General features: G+C 36.0%; 1 long non-coding RNA gene across 1 annotated transcript; it reads left to right on the top strand.

Annotated features, from left to right (window-relative positions):
* The first annotated feature begins 13,850 nt into the window (after nucleotides 1–13,850).
* On the top strand, nucleotides 13,851–16,841 carry LOC111508475 (uncharacterized). Its single transcript, XR_012467120.1, has 3 exons — nucleotides 13,851–14,164; nucleotides 16,172–16,480; nucleotides 16,627–16,841. It is a non-coding gene; the product is annotated as an uncharacterized lncRNA (long non-coding RNA).
* Nucleotides 16,842–17,393: the final 552 nt, after the last annotated feature.

The raw sequence follows: 17,393 nt of genomic DNA, 5'->3' as shown, positions 1-17,393 counted from the left end.
CTAATTACTTGATTTTCGCAAACTATAATGTAATACTTATATAAATGAATTTGAGAGAAATAGTAAAAGAGCTCGATGGTAAAAGATTCAAGTTCATCAAACTGCAGATTTGTGTTTCTGGCCCAGTGGTCGATATCATCACGATGTAATAAAACGAAACTTGTCGGTGTCTTCGAATAAAAATAGTAATATCTTGATACTCCAGTAATATCTTGATACTTTCAAAAATATAAATTAACTCTTTTCATGCTAACACAATCATTCATCAAAAATGATGGATGTAGCCGTTACTATGTGGTAGGAGATCATCATGAAAAATGAGAAATTCAACTTTCTATGATTTTTCACCACTTCTATCTGTACTATGCAAGCAAGGGTTGGAAACTCAATTATTTGGAATCAGAAGCCGGGCGGTTCGACGTGGGTGTTCTGTTCACTCAGTCATTCGGTCGATGTGTGAGTCGATGGTTCAAGCCGCAGGCTGAACGCTCGATTTTCACTTTCTATCGTTCAACTCGTGTTAGTAATCACACGTTAAAAGGGCTGTCGTTCGTAGGGGTGCGGAAGCTGGTTAACGGAAAAAACATATTTTAAACATATATTTTCAAACATAAGCATTGCAGATGTAATCTGCTGTCACAGGTGAACAATTCAGTTAAGGACCTCTATTATTACCTACAGTAGATATATAAGGGGTTACATAATGATTTGTTTTCAGTTTACGGTAATTGTTTCAAAATTTTATTAGTTGAAAATGAAAGTGGTTAAAAAAAAGTTTCATTTCTCATTTTTCAAAATCATTCCTAGCTATGTTAATTTTTATACGTAATTGTATGTACATTTCAGCAGAACTTCAATAATTATGTCATGGAAAATCATTTCATATCAATATGAGCATTTCAATTATAAACATATTTCATTATGAACAATTTGATGAATGTTCTAATAGATGAGTAAATGTTGTTGTTTCGTGGGTTGACAGCTGGAAATTGATGATAATTCATCAATTACTCAGAAAGAAAACAAACCACATGAGAATATATATACTGTCATATCATAGTTAACTTGTTGCCCACGATGACTGCAATTCTTCCAAAAAGTTTATATATTCTGGGAAATATTACCGGAATAACACCATGGCTCAGTTTCGAAAAAAATGTATTCGTGCGACAGAAGACCAATTTGATTTATAACTATGTGATTCTCTCAATTCTTTGCTTGATGAGTGTCGTTGCTGTTCACTCATTATTTTCCAATATTCATTTGAACCGCTCCAAAATATTGAGCGTTACTGCAGTGCTAGGAGAATTCTCCAGTATAGTTGCTGTTGTCATCAAAGAGTATACTAGAAGGAAGAATTGGAAACGTTTATTGGAATCTCAGAGAATATTCAACAGATTATTTCCGCATAACGAAATGAGCAAGAAATGTTCGTTGCAGATACTCATTCCATATATAGCACTAGTTGTATACTTTATTTCTCATATTTGTATTAGTGGGGCATTAGGAATCCGAATACCCGACCTGTTTGTGTTGGTTTCTCGAAGATTATTCATTGTTCACGGGTTAGTACTGGCTGTGATCATTCCAATAACAATCAGATATAACTTGCAACAACTGAATAAAATACTGAAAGCGTTTCATATCAAACCGACCTTTGTACAAGTGGGGTGTAGAAAAGGACCTAAAAAGTTCATCTGGAATATTAGAAAGTCTTACAAAGTACTTATTGAGATGACCGATAGCTACAATCGATTATTTGGCACTGTACTGGTTACCAATATTTTTGTTTCAACTACAAATTTCGTTCTGGCTCTGGATAACTTGTTAGTTACAAAAAGTTTGCACCAATTTGTCGATTCATTATTCATGCAGATCATATTGATGGTAAGTGATTTCTGCTGTCTAGCTACCATGTAAATTTTTCTTACAGTTGATTTCAAAAAATAAAATAAAAAAAAACGTAGTAAACTATGTTTACTTCCACGATACTTTTTATGAAAAAAACCTTGAATAATATACGTTGAACACGTAAATGTTGTTAGAAGTGGTTGATTTTTAGTCAGCTCTGTATTGAACTGTTTCATTCAATTTAGAGTATGCTCTGTAGACGTGTTTTAGGTGTTGATATTTGTAGTTGTGAATTTTGATAAATAAAAAGTCATTACGCAACTTTATTTTTCTCTTTCGATTACGAACGTATTCAACTATATAAAAATAGTTGAACCATTGAAACAAAAAGTTCAACAGGTTATGGGCTCAGGACTGTAATCGAAAGAGTATATCGACGACGAGAGTTGTGAATTTCAACGAAGCAATTTAGACGCAGAGGTGAATTGACATTTAGCATGGACGACTTAAAAATGGAAAAACTGAATTCCGAGAATTACCGCTATTGGTCGATGAGAGCGCAAGGAGTCCTGGAAGTTAAAAATCTGTGGCAAGCTGTTGATCCTGGTTTTGACGAAAATGAAATTAGAGTTGAAAAAAACAGAAAGAAACATCTGTAAAATCTGTTCTTTATCTATTGGTAAATAATGACAGTCTTGATGACATAATGCATTGTAAAACAGCTAAAGACATATGGGAAACTTTGAAGAAAATCCATACTAAATTTGATATTTGGCATGGTTTACTGTTACTCAAAGATTTTATCAATACCACCAAAAGCTCAGACGAGACGATCAATCAGTACCTGAATAGACGAAACGGGTTATATCATAAAATTAAAAATGCTGGATTTGAATTTAGCGAGAAAGTTCAAGCAGGAGTCACGGTATTAGGTTTACCTGATCAATATGAGCACTTAGCAAGGAATCTAAGAGCCGATGAAGATGACCTGAATATGTGCAATTTGAAGTCAAAGCTGCTAGAAGAAGAGAGACGAATCGAAAGTAAGCTGAATGGACGAAAAGAAAAAGAAGTTGAAGCATTTGCCACGCAAAAGACACAGATGAATTTTAAATGTGGAAATTTCAAACCTAGACGTGGAAAGCTATTCAACAGAGCGGGCTCGAACCGGAATAGAGGAGATACTACTGATACCACAAAACCCAGTTATTCACACGAACATTTGAGGTGCTACAGATGTCTGGAGATAGGTCACATTGGAAAAATTGTCCTTTGTTTACAGCAAAAGAAACGAAACAAGACATATTTTCCAATGAGTTGGAAAAGTCAGACGCTTCAACTTCGAAATTTGCATTCAGTGCTATACGAAGGGAAGAAAAAGAAAATGAACATCATTTTTCTTATTTGGTGAATGATAAAAAAAATAGAGATACTTGGATACTAGACAGTGGATCTACCGATCATATGACGTCAAATTCTGAGAAATTCATAAATTTCACTAAACGAAACACAGTTGTAGAAATAGCTAGTGAAAAGACGATCCCTATCCCTGGTTTTGGAGATATTGAACTGAAATTGGACGAAGAAAATGAAGGATCCTTTATAGTACTTAAAAATGTTCTATTTGTTCCAGAACTGAGAACTAATTTATTGTCGACGAGTGTAGCAACTGAGAAAGGCCTGAAAATAATATTTGAGGGAAATCATTCGAAAATAATTGCACCAAGTGGAAAACTTGTTGCAAAATCGATCAAAATCAACGGATTATTTTACATAAAAGAGAAGAATACTAATACGGAGTAACATGAGTCATTTGCTAATATTTCTGCAAATAAAGCCATTTCTGAAGAAAATAAATTATGGCATAGACGTCTCGCTCATTTAAATATTCCTACTGTGAAGAAAATGCTCAAAGAAGACGGAAATGCACAAAACTCTGATGAAGGTGACGAAATCGAAGAAAATTTTACCATTTGCTATCAAGGAAAGCTGAAGAGAAATCCATTTCCAAAACGAAGTCTCAATAGAGAAGAAGCCCCTTTGAAACTCATACATTCAGATGTAGTAGGCCCAATCACACCAGCTTCATTAGGTGATAGCAGATACATTGTCATATTCATAGATGATCATTCAAGATATTATGAGATTGGATTTATGAAGAGCAAAGATGAAGTTTTCATCAAATTCAAGGAATATAAAGAGAGAACGGAAAATTCACACAGGAAAAATATTTGCTGTTTATGAAGTGACAATGGTGGCGAATATTTGTCAAATGTTTTCAAAGAATATTTGCAAAAACATGGTATTCAACATCAGTTACTCATTCCAGGGACTCCGCAACAAAATGGAGTGGCAGAGAGGATCAATCAAACATTGTTCGACGCAGCAAGATGTATGATGATCGAATCAGGTTTACCTGAGAAATTTTGGGCAGAAGCACTTGCAACAGCATGCTATGTTAGAAATCGCTGTGCAACAAATGCCAACGAGGGAGAAAGCCCAATACAATAATGGAAACCAATGATCTCCATTAATAAATCTCATTCAAGGGTGTTTGAATGCATAGTTTGGGCAGTGAACAAAACAAGAACAAGTAAATTCACTCCTAAAGGTATAAACTGCATATTTTTGGGCTACGATAGCAATTCCAAGGCATACAGACTGTGGGATACAAAGAAGGAAAAAATCTTCATTAGCAGAGACGTTAAATTTGAAGAAGACGTTTTTCCAGCGTTGCATAGTAAACCAGATATTCAGAGAAACAAAACAATGGGAGGAGATGAGGTTCGTAATATTAATATGAAGACGAATATTTTGAATTTTGAAACAAATTTTGATCGATAATACGCCTCAAACTGTAAATATGTACAACACAAATAACAAAAATGAGAGAGAAAATGCAGAAAAAACTACCAAATCGGGCAGAATATCGAAGAAACCTAATTGGATGTCAGATTACATAGTCGACGAAGAAACATGTACATCAAAATTTTGTAATGAAGCTAAAAATTCTAGAACGATGGAAGAAAAACACCATGATCCACTCAATCTAACAGAGGCATTAACTGGAAATAACTGATTAAATTGGCAAGATGCTATTGTTGAGGAATTTGATAATCTCATCAGAAATAATACATGGAATTTTGTAAAGCGGACAGACGAAACTAAAACAATCAAGACGAAATGGATTTTCAAAACAAAGTATAATGAAAATGGACGAATAGAAAAATTTATTGCCAGAGTTGTTGCACTAGGAAATATTCAAAGGCCTGGAATTGATTTCGATCAAACATATGCACCAGTTGTTCAGAAGAAAACTTTGAGGATGCTGTTTGCCATTGCCGCTGAGATGAGTTGGTTGATACATCAAATGGACATCACTGCTGTATATTTATCTGCTGATTTGGAAGAAACGATATTCATGGAAATTTCAGAGGGATTCAATAATGTACAAAATATATTGAAGAAAACATTTCCAACTGAAGTTTTGAATTATAGAAAAGAAGACGGATTTGTTTGTAAACTGAATAAAAGTATATATGGATTGCATCAGTCGGGACTGATGTGAAATAAAATAATAGACAATTTCATCAAAAGCCAAGGTTTCGAAAGATCTATTGCTGATCCATGTGTTTATTTCAAAAGTAAAGAAGAAGTTATAATTACCATTTACGTAGATGATATATTAATTTTTGGAACTGAAGATGAAATAAACAAATTAAAGTTCAGTTTCAAATAAAATTTTGATACCAAAGACTTGGGGGAAGTGAAAAATATTTTATCAATCAGAGTTACGAGAGATCAGGATAAAATAAGATTAGACCAGTCATTATATGCCATCGAACTTTTGAGAGAAATGAACATGTTGGAAGCAAAGAAGGTATCTACTCTTCTACCCGTAGGAGAAAAATTCAAAATTGATGACGATGAACCCTTAATGAGGAAGATACAAAATTATATCAAGATGGAGTAGTAGAAAGCCAAAAAATTTCTTTCCCAAAAATTAATCACTCCTAAAAATATAAACCCTTCAATCGATATATCAGAGAGTTATTGGAAGTCTTTTATATTTGTCAGTTTCGACAAGACTGGATTTAGCATTTCCTGCTACATTTATGAGTCAGTTCAATCATAGACCTTCGAAGCACCATTGGAAGGGTATGAAACATATTCTCCGATATCTAAATGGAACAAGAAACCATGGATTAGAATATCTAAAAACTGGAAAAATTATTATGGAAGCCTACAGTGACGCAGATTGGGGATCAAATGAAACAGACAGAAAGTCCTACAGTGGCTATGTTTTCAAAATTGGAGGAGGAGCTGTGAGTTGGTCCAGCCGTAAGCAACATTGTAGCACTAAGTACTGTAGAATTAGAATTCATCGCTCTGAGCGAAACAGCCAAAGAACTGATCTTTTTGAAGGAATTGGCTCATGAAATATCCAAGGAACAATTTTTTGGTGACTGTTTTCCTATTTTTATCGACAATCAAGGTACGATTAAACTAGCCGAAAACAATATAATTTCCGAAAGATCAAAACCCATTGATTTGCTAATTTTCACATCAGAGATTTGATAGAAGAAAAACAATAGTTTTGGAAAGTTCCATCACGAGAAAATTTGGCTAATCAACTGACGAAATATGTTGCTGCAGTCATTTTTGGAGTATTTGAGAGAATTGGGGATCAAAGATCCAGCGGAAGTGTTAGAAATGGTTAATTTTTAGTCAGCTTTGTATTGAACTGTTTCATTTAATTTTGAGTGTGCTTTGTAGACTTGTTTCAGATGTTGATATTTGTTTTGAAGTAATTGTCAATTTTGATAAATAAAAAGTCATTACGGAACTTTATTTTTCTCTTTCGATTACGAACGTATTCAACTATATAAAAATAGTTGAACCATTGCAACAAAAAGTTCAACAAATGTTTTGTAGAATGGATACCTATATTTGATTTTCCCTTTGAAAATAAGGAAAGGTACTAAGTAATCCATCATTATTATTAGGTGAACTGACATGAATAATCAGTGGCAAAAGTAGAATTATCAAAAGGAGAAGAATATATTCAAAATGTAACCAAGGCAACACTGGTAAAATACAACAGTTGGAATACATCACAAGTTAAACACCCTGATACTGAAAATCCAGATTGAATGAATACAACATGAAATATAGATGTCATGAAATGGAATTCTCATAATTCACCAAGTTTGAGTTGAATCGGCCATACTGGTGAAACATATCTGTTTAAATTATATCATATGCTAAAAACTCTATTAACGAAAATGATAATTGAATAAATCGACACATCGTGGAATATAAATGTATTGTAAAAATTCACACAATCTAGGTTAGGTAGTGTAGAGTGAGAGGAAATTTTACAGGTCGATGTAAGTTATCTCAATTGGCTCACAGAAATATTCAATATGTACAGCTACAATGCCTGTCGTGAGAAACAAAAATGCCATATATCTGAATGAACAGACAAATCCTATCTAAGAGCCAGCCCAATGCCTTCTCCCGGGTTGATGCCCTGAGTTGAAATGTTTCCCAGTGAATCTGAAAAAGAAGTGAATTTGAAATCTGGTTGAGAAGTTCTCATACTTACTACGACCTCTAGTAAAGAAACGTAGAGCTTTTAATAGAAATCCACTTTTCTGGAAATCTGACTCTTGATAAAAACAAACCGCCTATACGCCAAAATAAGAATGACTGGGACGTCGCAAAAAACGTTATTACAGCACCGGTATTTGAATGGGCTATCAAGCCTTTTCAGCCCTTCATATCTCCCGGAGAGGATGGTATATTCCCAGATCTTCAAAACGGACTGAAAATAATTTTACCTATTCTCACAAAATTGTATAAAGCTAGTGTGGCGTGGAAATATATACCAGCTGGTTAGCAGTAAGGGTGGTATATATATACGTAAAGTGGGCCGGAGAGACCCACACCCAAAATCGGTACGACTAATCTTCCTTACATCCTTCCTACTGGAAGGACTTACCAGGAGTGTAGCATTATATGCATCCCCCTGAATCACCACCAGTATGCCTATCAAACCGGCAAATCGACAAATTCAGCATTAAACAACCTCGTTAAGAAAATTTCCCAATCCCTTGACAACAAGGATATTGCGGTTGCTGTATTTCATTATCTTGAAGGAGCATTTGACAATGCACTACCTGAATGTACAGGATTGTCTCTGGCTAGGATGGGTATAGAATCGACCATAACTGGCTGGATCTATGCCATGCTAGTAGACAGAACTGCAACTACGACTCTTGAAGGCGAAGCTATCAGGTTCAGGGTCACCAGGGGCTGCCCTCAAGGTGGGGTACTATCTCTCTTTCTGTGGTCGCTACTGGTGGATAGTCTGCTTGATGCCCTCGACAGAAGAAAAGTCGATCTACAAGCGTATGCATATGCAGATGACCTTGTCATCCTGGCAAGGTCCACGTCGTGAAGGGGCTTGTAATATCCTCCAAAGCGCGTTAGACGTTGTTCACTGTTGGTGCCTTAGGGAGCAGATGTCTGTCAACCCCAGCAAAACTGTGTTGATCCCCTTCACCAAGAGGAGAAAACTGGACAATCTAGCGCTACTTTCCCTCAATGGTGTGACCATTCCATTTGGAACGGAGGTGAAATATCTTGGCATTGTCCTTAATAAAAGACTCACCTGGAACGCTCATTTGGAAAAAGTTTTACACAAAGCCAAACTGTCTCTATGGAGATGTCGAAGGATTTGTGGTAAAACTTGTGGTTTAGGTCCCAAACAAATCCATTGGATTTATGTGATGATTGTCAGACCAATGATCACTTAAGGTGCAATTGCTTGGTGGCCGAAGGCTTTACAAAAAACGGCCCAAGCGAGGCTCTCTGGCTGACAGAGACAGGCTTGTCTGGCTATCAGTAGTGCCTTCAGTACCACACCGTCATATCTACCACCTCTCCACATTTTTCTGGAGAGAGAGGCTAGATGGACTGCATACAGACTTGTGCAACAGACTGTTGGTTGACATTGGAAGTCACAGTATTTTGGAAATGACCTCTGAATTTATGCCTCCAACTGTCAACTATGAACTGCCTTATAAAGTATTATTCCTGAGTAGGGAGGACTGGATCCTGCGGGAGAAGGAAATATCGAGAACAGATAGTTGTTGGTTCACAGATAGATCAAAACACATTTCGGTTCTGGTGCAGGTGTTTTTAATCGCAGACCCAGGACAGAGTTATCTATATGCCTAGGAACTTGTGTGACTGTATTTCATGCGGACATTTACGCTATTGAATTGTGTGCGGAGAGATTGGATAAATCCAACCTCACTCACAAGTCAATAAAAATATTTTTGGACAGTCAAGCGGCAATGGAAGCTCTTGGCTCCTACCGAGCAACGTCTAAATTGGTAGCAAACTACCAAAAACGACTCTCCTCGATAGGAAGACTCAACAGATTTTCTCTGGTCTGGATTCCAAGCCATACTGGCCTGGAAGCCATTGAAGCTGCTGACTCTCTGGCAAAGGAAGGTGCTGCAAGCGGCTTCATCGGACCAGAACCTGTCATTGGCATCGCTTTGAGCTTTGCCAAACAAACACGGAAAATCTGGATGACAGAAAGATTCATGGACTTCTGGCAGAATCTTTCAGGATTGGCTCATTCCAAGGCGTTTATTCACCCTTCGAAGCTTGATACCAAACAGTTGTTGGACAACAGTAGGGATGAACTACGATATATAACAGGTCATCTTACAGGTTACTGTCATCTGAATCATCATATGCAGAGACTTGGACTGTCGAAATACAGTGTGTGTCGCCTCTGTCTGGAAAATGATAAAACAGCAGAGCACAAAGGCAGGCACAAAGCTGCCCCGCTGGGGACCGAATCAGGTTCCTAGAGTTTGCTGCGTACTGGCCCCAGGCAATGCAGGTATCTATGAGCAACAACAAAGTTCAATGGTAGTAAACAACTTAAACGGACCATCCTGGCAAGCCATGATAAACCCTTCAGTTTCCGACTTCAGCCCACTCGACCTGAGAAAAGCAAACTTCAGGCGCTTTGACAAGCCAAGGTTTCCAATGTTATTGAAGAAGACCCTATGCATTGGCTTATCCTTGTATCTCCGCAGAAGTAAGGTGATCTCTGCGGCTTTCATCTGAGCTTTTTGCTGAACGGGTTCCAACTCGGTGACAGAGTTGTGGTCATTTCGGTGAGAGTCGAAAACTATACCGAGTTCATCAGCAACTCGGGCAGCTGCCCTAAGGAAAAATGATCCAATTCCTGCTGTCTCAAAAGTGGGCAGAGAAGGGGATCCGAACTCCTGACGATTTTACAGGCTGTATCCAGTACCATTCTGTCATGTAGACACTCCAAACTCAAAAGTCCATGGCCTCCCTGTTGTCGGGGAAAGTACAACCGTGGAACGGACGATTTGGGATGCAAACTCCTATAGGGATGCATCATTTTTCGGGTCTTTACGTCGAGTTGATACAGCACCTCCCGAGTTCACTTCACTACTCCAAACGAGTAGATTAAGATTGAAACGGCAAGCATATTTGTTGTAGCAACTTTGTTCTTCCCCGAGAGTTCCGATGACCAGATCTGTCGAAGTTTGTGCTGATACTTGCCGCGGAGAGAGTTTTTCACTGCTGTTACCTCTTGTGAGTGGCGTTGTTCCACCACGAGGAAAGTATACATCTCTCCGGCATCCAGATGGTGTGGGATGCTTCCATCTACGAGCTGCACATCTTCTTTATAGTCCCCGCATCGTCCTCTTTTGAAATGGACCATTGTACATTTGTCTATCCCAAATTTCATACCGATAGCAGGCGTGTACTCTTCCACCACACCCAAGAACAGATGGATATCCTTCTCTCCAGAGGCATAAAGTTTAAGATCATCCATATAAAATAGATGAGTGACCTTGTGCCTCCGGTTTTCGGGGGTGCCACATTTATACTCTCGAGTGTTTCTGAGCTCAACGGATTATGGCAATAGTGAGATGCAGAAGAGAAGAGGACTGAGGGAGTCATCCTGAAATACACCCCTTCTGAAAGTGACCCACCCTGTTTGGACTCTTGCTTGACCAGTTGTTATGGTGAAGCGAGTTCGCCAAAGTGGTATCAGTTGTTCAATGCATCTCACTATGTTGTCGGGTACCTCAAGGCATCTGAACAAATACAAGATGAGCTCATGAAAAATTGTATCTAATGCCTTACGGTAATCGATCCAGGCCATAGAGAGGTCACGCTTATATTGTAACGAGTCCTGCGTTACACATCTATCGATGAGCAGGTTCTCTTTATATCCAGCGACTCCTCTCTTCGACCCTCTCTGCTCATATATTCGTTCGACCACTCGGTCAACTGCGGTGAGTATTCGTGTGTATGAGAGGCTTGTAAACAAATTATAACACGGATTCAAGCATGTTATTGGTATGTAATTCTTAGGAATCGACAAATCTCGCTTTTGGGGATAAGGACGGTCCGCCCCTCGACAAACAAATCCAGAATGATACTGGTGTGCTTATAGACTGATCGAGTTAAGGGTATACAGCGTGACTCACGGTCGATGGTAGGTTAGACGTTTCTGGAAAACGCAAAGTATGATTTTCTGAAAATTTCACCTTTCACATTTCCTTACCTGTTCTATCGATCTAAAATATTTTCAGCATTGCGGCGTTGCCACTTCCATCAAAAAGTCCTAGCAACTTTATTTTTTTTAATGTAACACCCCGTATATCAATACGTTTTTGGAATCGCTCTGTTATTTTAATACTTTTCTGTTGATAATGTTCTATACCTATCTCTATCTGTTTTCGAGATAAAAAATAAATTGTGCTAAATATGGTCCAAAACATAGCCTTAATTGAAATTAAGTACATCAGTACTCTCAATTCATGGAAAGTTGATATTTTGACGATAGTTTGGACAAACTCGAAATATTCAAATAACACCAAGAAATCGACTCCATATCATACAGGGCGTGCTAAAATTACTATTATTTCCATTGTGCATAAAAGTAGTCAAAAGTTAATTTTTTCAAATGAAACCCCCTGTATATTACTCGGTAAATTGAAAGATGGTGAAAAATGCTTCAAGATGATATATCATATCCCTATACCTAAATCGTCAAGTTTTCTCAATAAGGTCGCTTCTTCTAGAAACATTATTTTTTTTTAGAATTTGGATTTAGGTAGCAGTGGAATTATCAAGCTTATAGCAGTTCGGTTACTTTTATAAGTAATTTACAAAGAGTTATCGACTATCGACGGTGTTTCGAATCATCTTCCAAAATGAATGCAAATATCGAATATTCAAACAAAGTTCTTATGAAATTATTTATTATACACATGAACAAAGTGATCAAATCATTGTCAGAACGTGTAAGAAATTCAACCAAATGTATCCTGAATCAACACCAATGAACGAGAGGAAGTTTGTGAGGTTACAAAATAATTTCCTTAACTATGGCTCAACGTTTCCTGGGAACAACTGTACCAAAAATCAGTCATTTCTAGGTAAGAAGTAAGATTTTGTGGGCTAAAACATATGAAAATAACATATAAAATAACAAAATTGTAAACAAAATATCACATTTTCACAATAAGAGCTGAAAATGTTGTCCATTACATTCTAAACATTTCAAAATGTTTTTTTGTACGCGACTTGTGGTTGCTTTTTCAATTTCCTGGGGATCCAGATCTTCAATACTCCGCACTATCCGCCGTCTCAATTTTTCTTTGGTAGGCACTGGAGTACTGTATACCCTTTTTTTTAAAACACCCCATAAAAAAAAGTCAAGTGGCTTGAGATCGGGTGATCTCGGTGGCAAATCCCACGGCCCTAAACGCCTAAACCAACGATCGTCGAAGAGTTCGTCAAGTTTCCTGGAAACTTCCTGGGTGGAATGAGCTGGCGCTCCGTCCAGTTGAAACCACGAATTACTATATTCCTCTAAAGGCAAATTTTCAAAAAAATCGGTTACAGTCGTCCTTAATATTTGGAGATATCTCTCTGTATTCAGTGTGTCTTCATAAATAAGAAAGCTAATTTTATTGGTCTTCAGAATACAGTTAACATTCAGGTAAAATTTTTCTTGAAAACCCATTTCTTTCATAACATGAGGATTATGATCAGCCCAAAAATATTTATTCCTTCTATTGAAAATACCATCCCTCTTACATTTTGATTCGTCGCTCCAAAATATTTTTGACAAAAATCGTGTGTATAAATCCCATGGACCCTATAATTTTTTTTATCATCAGCAGTAACGTTATACAAAAAAATTTGTATGATACATTTGTTAAAAGTGATTTTATTTTGCTCGTGAGTTTGCTCCACTTGCTGACGGTCGTTTTGCAATAATCCCCACTCACAAAATAAAATGCCACTTTCAACACTTGTAGGTAAAACGTGAATTACTATGTTTCCACAAAAACGGCTTTATTAGGAAAACTTGTTGATTTAGGTATAGGGATATGATATATCATCTTAAAGAATTTTTCATCATCTTTCAATTTACCGAGTAATATACAGAGTAATATTCATTTGAAAAATCAACTTTCGACTACTTTTATGCACAATGGAAATAATAGTAATTTTAGCACGCCCTGTATGATATGGAGTCGATTTCTTGGTGTTGTTTGAATATTTCGAGTTTTTCCAAACTATCATCAAAATATCAACTTTTCATGAATTGAGAGTACTGATGTACTTAATTTCAATTAAGGCTAGGTTTCGGACCATATTTAGCACAATTCATTTTTTATCTCGAAAACAGATAGAGATAGGTATAGGATATTGTTAACAAAAAAGTATTGAAATACTAGAGCAATTCCAAAAATGTTTTAATATATGGCGTGTTCCATTTAAAAAAATATAATTGCTAGGACTTTTTGGTAGAAGTGGCAACGCCGCAATGCTGAAAATATTTTAGATCGATAGATCAGGTAAGGAAATGTGAGAGGTGGAATTTTCAGAAAAATCATGCTTTGCGTTTTCCAGAAACGTCTAACCTACCATTGACCGTGAGTCACGCTGTATTATACATATCAAGCCTAATCGGTCCCAAGATCTCTTTATATTTGCAGAAAAAAAGAACAATTCGAAAAGCAAGAATTTAAATTGGCCGTGTGTCTGTTGACCAATAAAATTGATCGTCTCTAGAGGGGAGTTGTCAAGTGTATTGGTTTTTAATATCCAATCACAGATCTGATGATCCAATTTAACAGACGCCATTTTTGTTGTTATTGTTGTCAACTCGGTGTGAAAATAACTTCCGCAATTATCTAACTAAAGAACGTTTTTTTTGTGAAAGGTAGGTCTGGGCGGGTTCCTATTTTGCTGCATATTCCGTGTCATTAGTTTACATTCCGAAAAATATTTTTTCAGGTTATTTTTGAATTGAATTTTACCATTACTACTTTGGCCGAGCTGAAATGAAAATCAAATTAAAACTTTCCATTCTTCGATAAAAGACAAAGTCTGAAATGAATGTCATATAAATAATAGGGACCTACTGAATATACCACGCACCGTTTCAATTTTTCATTCTTCATTTCGACACCAAAGTATTGCAAATTTTTCAAGTAAAATTCATCGATCACTCCAAAATCGACTCTTGCTGAGTTGTCGGAGTCAACTTTAACAAAACTAGGCTCAACATTCATTTTGAAATTATTTCAACAAAAATACGAAATCATGTGTAGTAACCATTGACATTAGAAAGAGCACATTTTCGCATACACTACAGAGGGAGCTGGCTCACCGGATGACAATATGGCTAATAAACCAGTAACGTTGAATATCTTATTTTTTGGTGGGTGGCAGGAATGCAAATATTATTATCCATTTTTATGCTTAATTCGTGGATTTGAGCGATCTTATTATTGTATATTTATTTGTTTGCTGGCTTCATTCCTAACAAAAATAAATGAATAATCACAGAAAATTTCAATTCATTGTTCATTTTCTCGGGAAAATAGAGTACCCATATCACAATTTAATGGTTTATTCGGCATTAAAAATGTATGTATGTATGTAACAATTCGTTTTTTCATCGAGTTCAGTTTGTGTGTGTTTTGAAAGTGTTTTAGAGATATATTTGAATATTAATCCGGTGTATTCTTGTGCTGGTTTCAATTGTGCGGAAAGGCACAAGAAAACAGAAAGCGCATTGGTTTATAGATGAGTTATTTCATATAATGAGTTTAGATTCTCGAAGGATACAATGATGAGAAAAAAAATGGGTGATAGTATTGAAAAGAAAGAACTACAATCCTTCTACTCTTCCAAGACTTTATGACTATAAATGAAAGGGGGAAGAAAATATTGAATTTGATGACACAGTTTTTTATGTCAACTTCAAGTATTCTCCACAGAAAGTATTATCTGGAGTTAATACTGTTGCTGAAAGTATGATACATTTTACTTCATTAAATTTTATCATATGATTAATGGTACTACCTCAGAAGTTTTTGTTGGATCAGTTCGAGTACAATCGATTCTGTCTATACTTGACCTCATTCAACCTTCCTCTCAAGTTTTGGAAGATTCAACAGATTACCCAAGCGAGCCTATAATGCTTGAATTTAGTAGCGATATTAGAAAGAGGTATGTATGTTGTACAGATTGAGGATTGTAGAATAAATTGAATATTTGAAATGATTCTTCAATCCAGTTTGCTATATTTTTTGATTTTCATCATTCATTCATTTGTATATTATTAAATAATGCATAAAATCATAGTTTAGGTAAACATTTTGTGATGTTTCGACTTTGTGTACTGATTTTAGATATAGAACTTATTTCCAAACATGATTTCTCGGGTACAATTTATCCCATGTGGAAAATTTTTCATTTATTGAAACGTTAACGGTTTCATATACACTTCCATAATTGAATTGATAATTATAGGCTTCGTAAAGTTTACGATTTGGCCATGTTGATCATTTCTATTGTTCCTATTGGTCAATCGAACAAGAAGCGGGAATAGAGCCGTGACGTCACCGCCGTACCACATTCAATTTTTAATAATTAATTACGGGAAAACTACGGTACTTAGAGAGCTGAAACAAAGTGCACTGTTTTTCAATTTGAAATTTCTATCGAGTAAACTATAAACCAAAAATCATGGAACAAGCCCATTGCTCCATAGTATAGGAGCTCATTATATAGTACGGTTTTAAAAATTCAACCGAAGGAAACGCGGCTATACTTAATCATTGTACCATAACACATGTTCATGTAACGAAATTCTGACCAAGAAAATCATTATTATTATTCAAATTCAATCCTCATGTCTATTGAAATGATTTTTTTTCAGTTTGGAATTGCTCGTATCATCATTACTTGTGATGAAACAACAAAGGAAGCCAAGAATACCCTGGAGTTACTTCATGGAATTTCATATACAGTTGGTTTTCACACATCCCAATTCGACCTTACTCGAGATATAGTCAGAATGATACAATATGTCAGATACTGCCCAGTCAAATTCACAGGAGCCAACTTTTTCAAAATAAGAAAGTTAACAATATTACATATGATCAGTATAATCGTCACATACTTGGTGGTAGTTATGCAATTCAATGATATGGCACTGGATTGAATTGTGAAATATTATTCTTTATAGGTAAGAAGTGGTTTAAATAGTTCAACTGAATTCAATAAAAATACACTGAGCTGATTTAGTGAATTGCTGTCCTGTTGTGACAAATGTCTCTTTTTCATAGAATAAAAAGAAACCCTTCCACAAATATTTCAGATCTCATTTTTCAGATCCTGCTGAATAATTTGGAATAATCCCGCACATCCTAGGAATATTATCTTGGGACATGCACTTGGCAGAATACCACTATTATCTCTATGTATCGCAAATCGCACTTCATTTGGCGAGAAAACACAAAACAACACATCTTTTGTTGAAATGAGAAATCAAAACCCACCTGAAATACACAGTGTACACAGTCATTTTATTAAACATAAAATATATATTCAAGTTATCAGTTAGATTTTGTTTAGAACTGAATGGTAGAACCAGATCCTTTGCCGTAGAATAAGTCCAACAGGTTACTTTTTTTCAGTCCATCTTATAGGTGAAACGCGTATCGAGAAATGTATTGCAGTTTTAATGTTTGGAGGCAATGCTTGTTTTGTGTCAATTTTCACTATTATAGAAATCAATGTGGTCGTATTAATGCCTGAAATATTTAAAAAGTGATGATCGATTTGTATCAAATTCTTTTTATCATCAACTTAGATATAAATTCACCCAACACCTGCAAAACAAATAAACCCCATATATTAGCAATTAACGAAACCAAGGTCACTTCTATCGATAGAAGCGCCAAAATCGTAGCACTGAAAATCATACGGAGTTAAATCTTTAGAACGAGTGGAAATTGAGAAGAAATGATGGCAAAAAACAGAACAGAAGAAATAATTTGGGATGAACTGATTGATAATCAAAATTTTACAATTCCACCTCAAACATGAGTTCAATATAAACAGGGATAGAAAATACACTTATCAAGTTGCATAATATT

This window comes from Leptinotarsa decemlineata, unplaced genomic scaffold (genome assembly GCF_025532065.1).
Source record: "Leptinotarsa decemlineata unplaced genomic scaffold, Ldec_3_MD MMD2_tig00026314_RagTag_RagTag, whole genome shotgun sequence".
Lineage (NCBI taxonomy): Eukaryota > Metazoa > Arthropoda > Insecta > Coleoptera > Chrysomelidae > Leptinotarsa > Leptinotarsa decemlineata.
The sequence above is the reverse complement of the archived record's forward strand: the minus strand, read 5'-3'. Positions and strand labels throughout refer to the sequence as shown.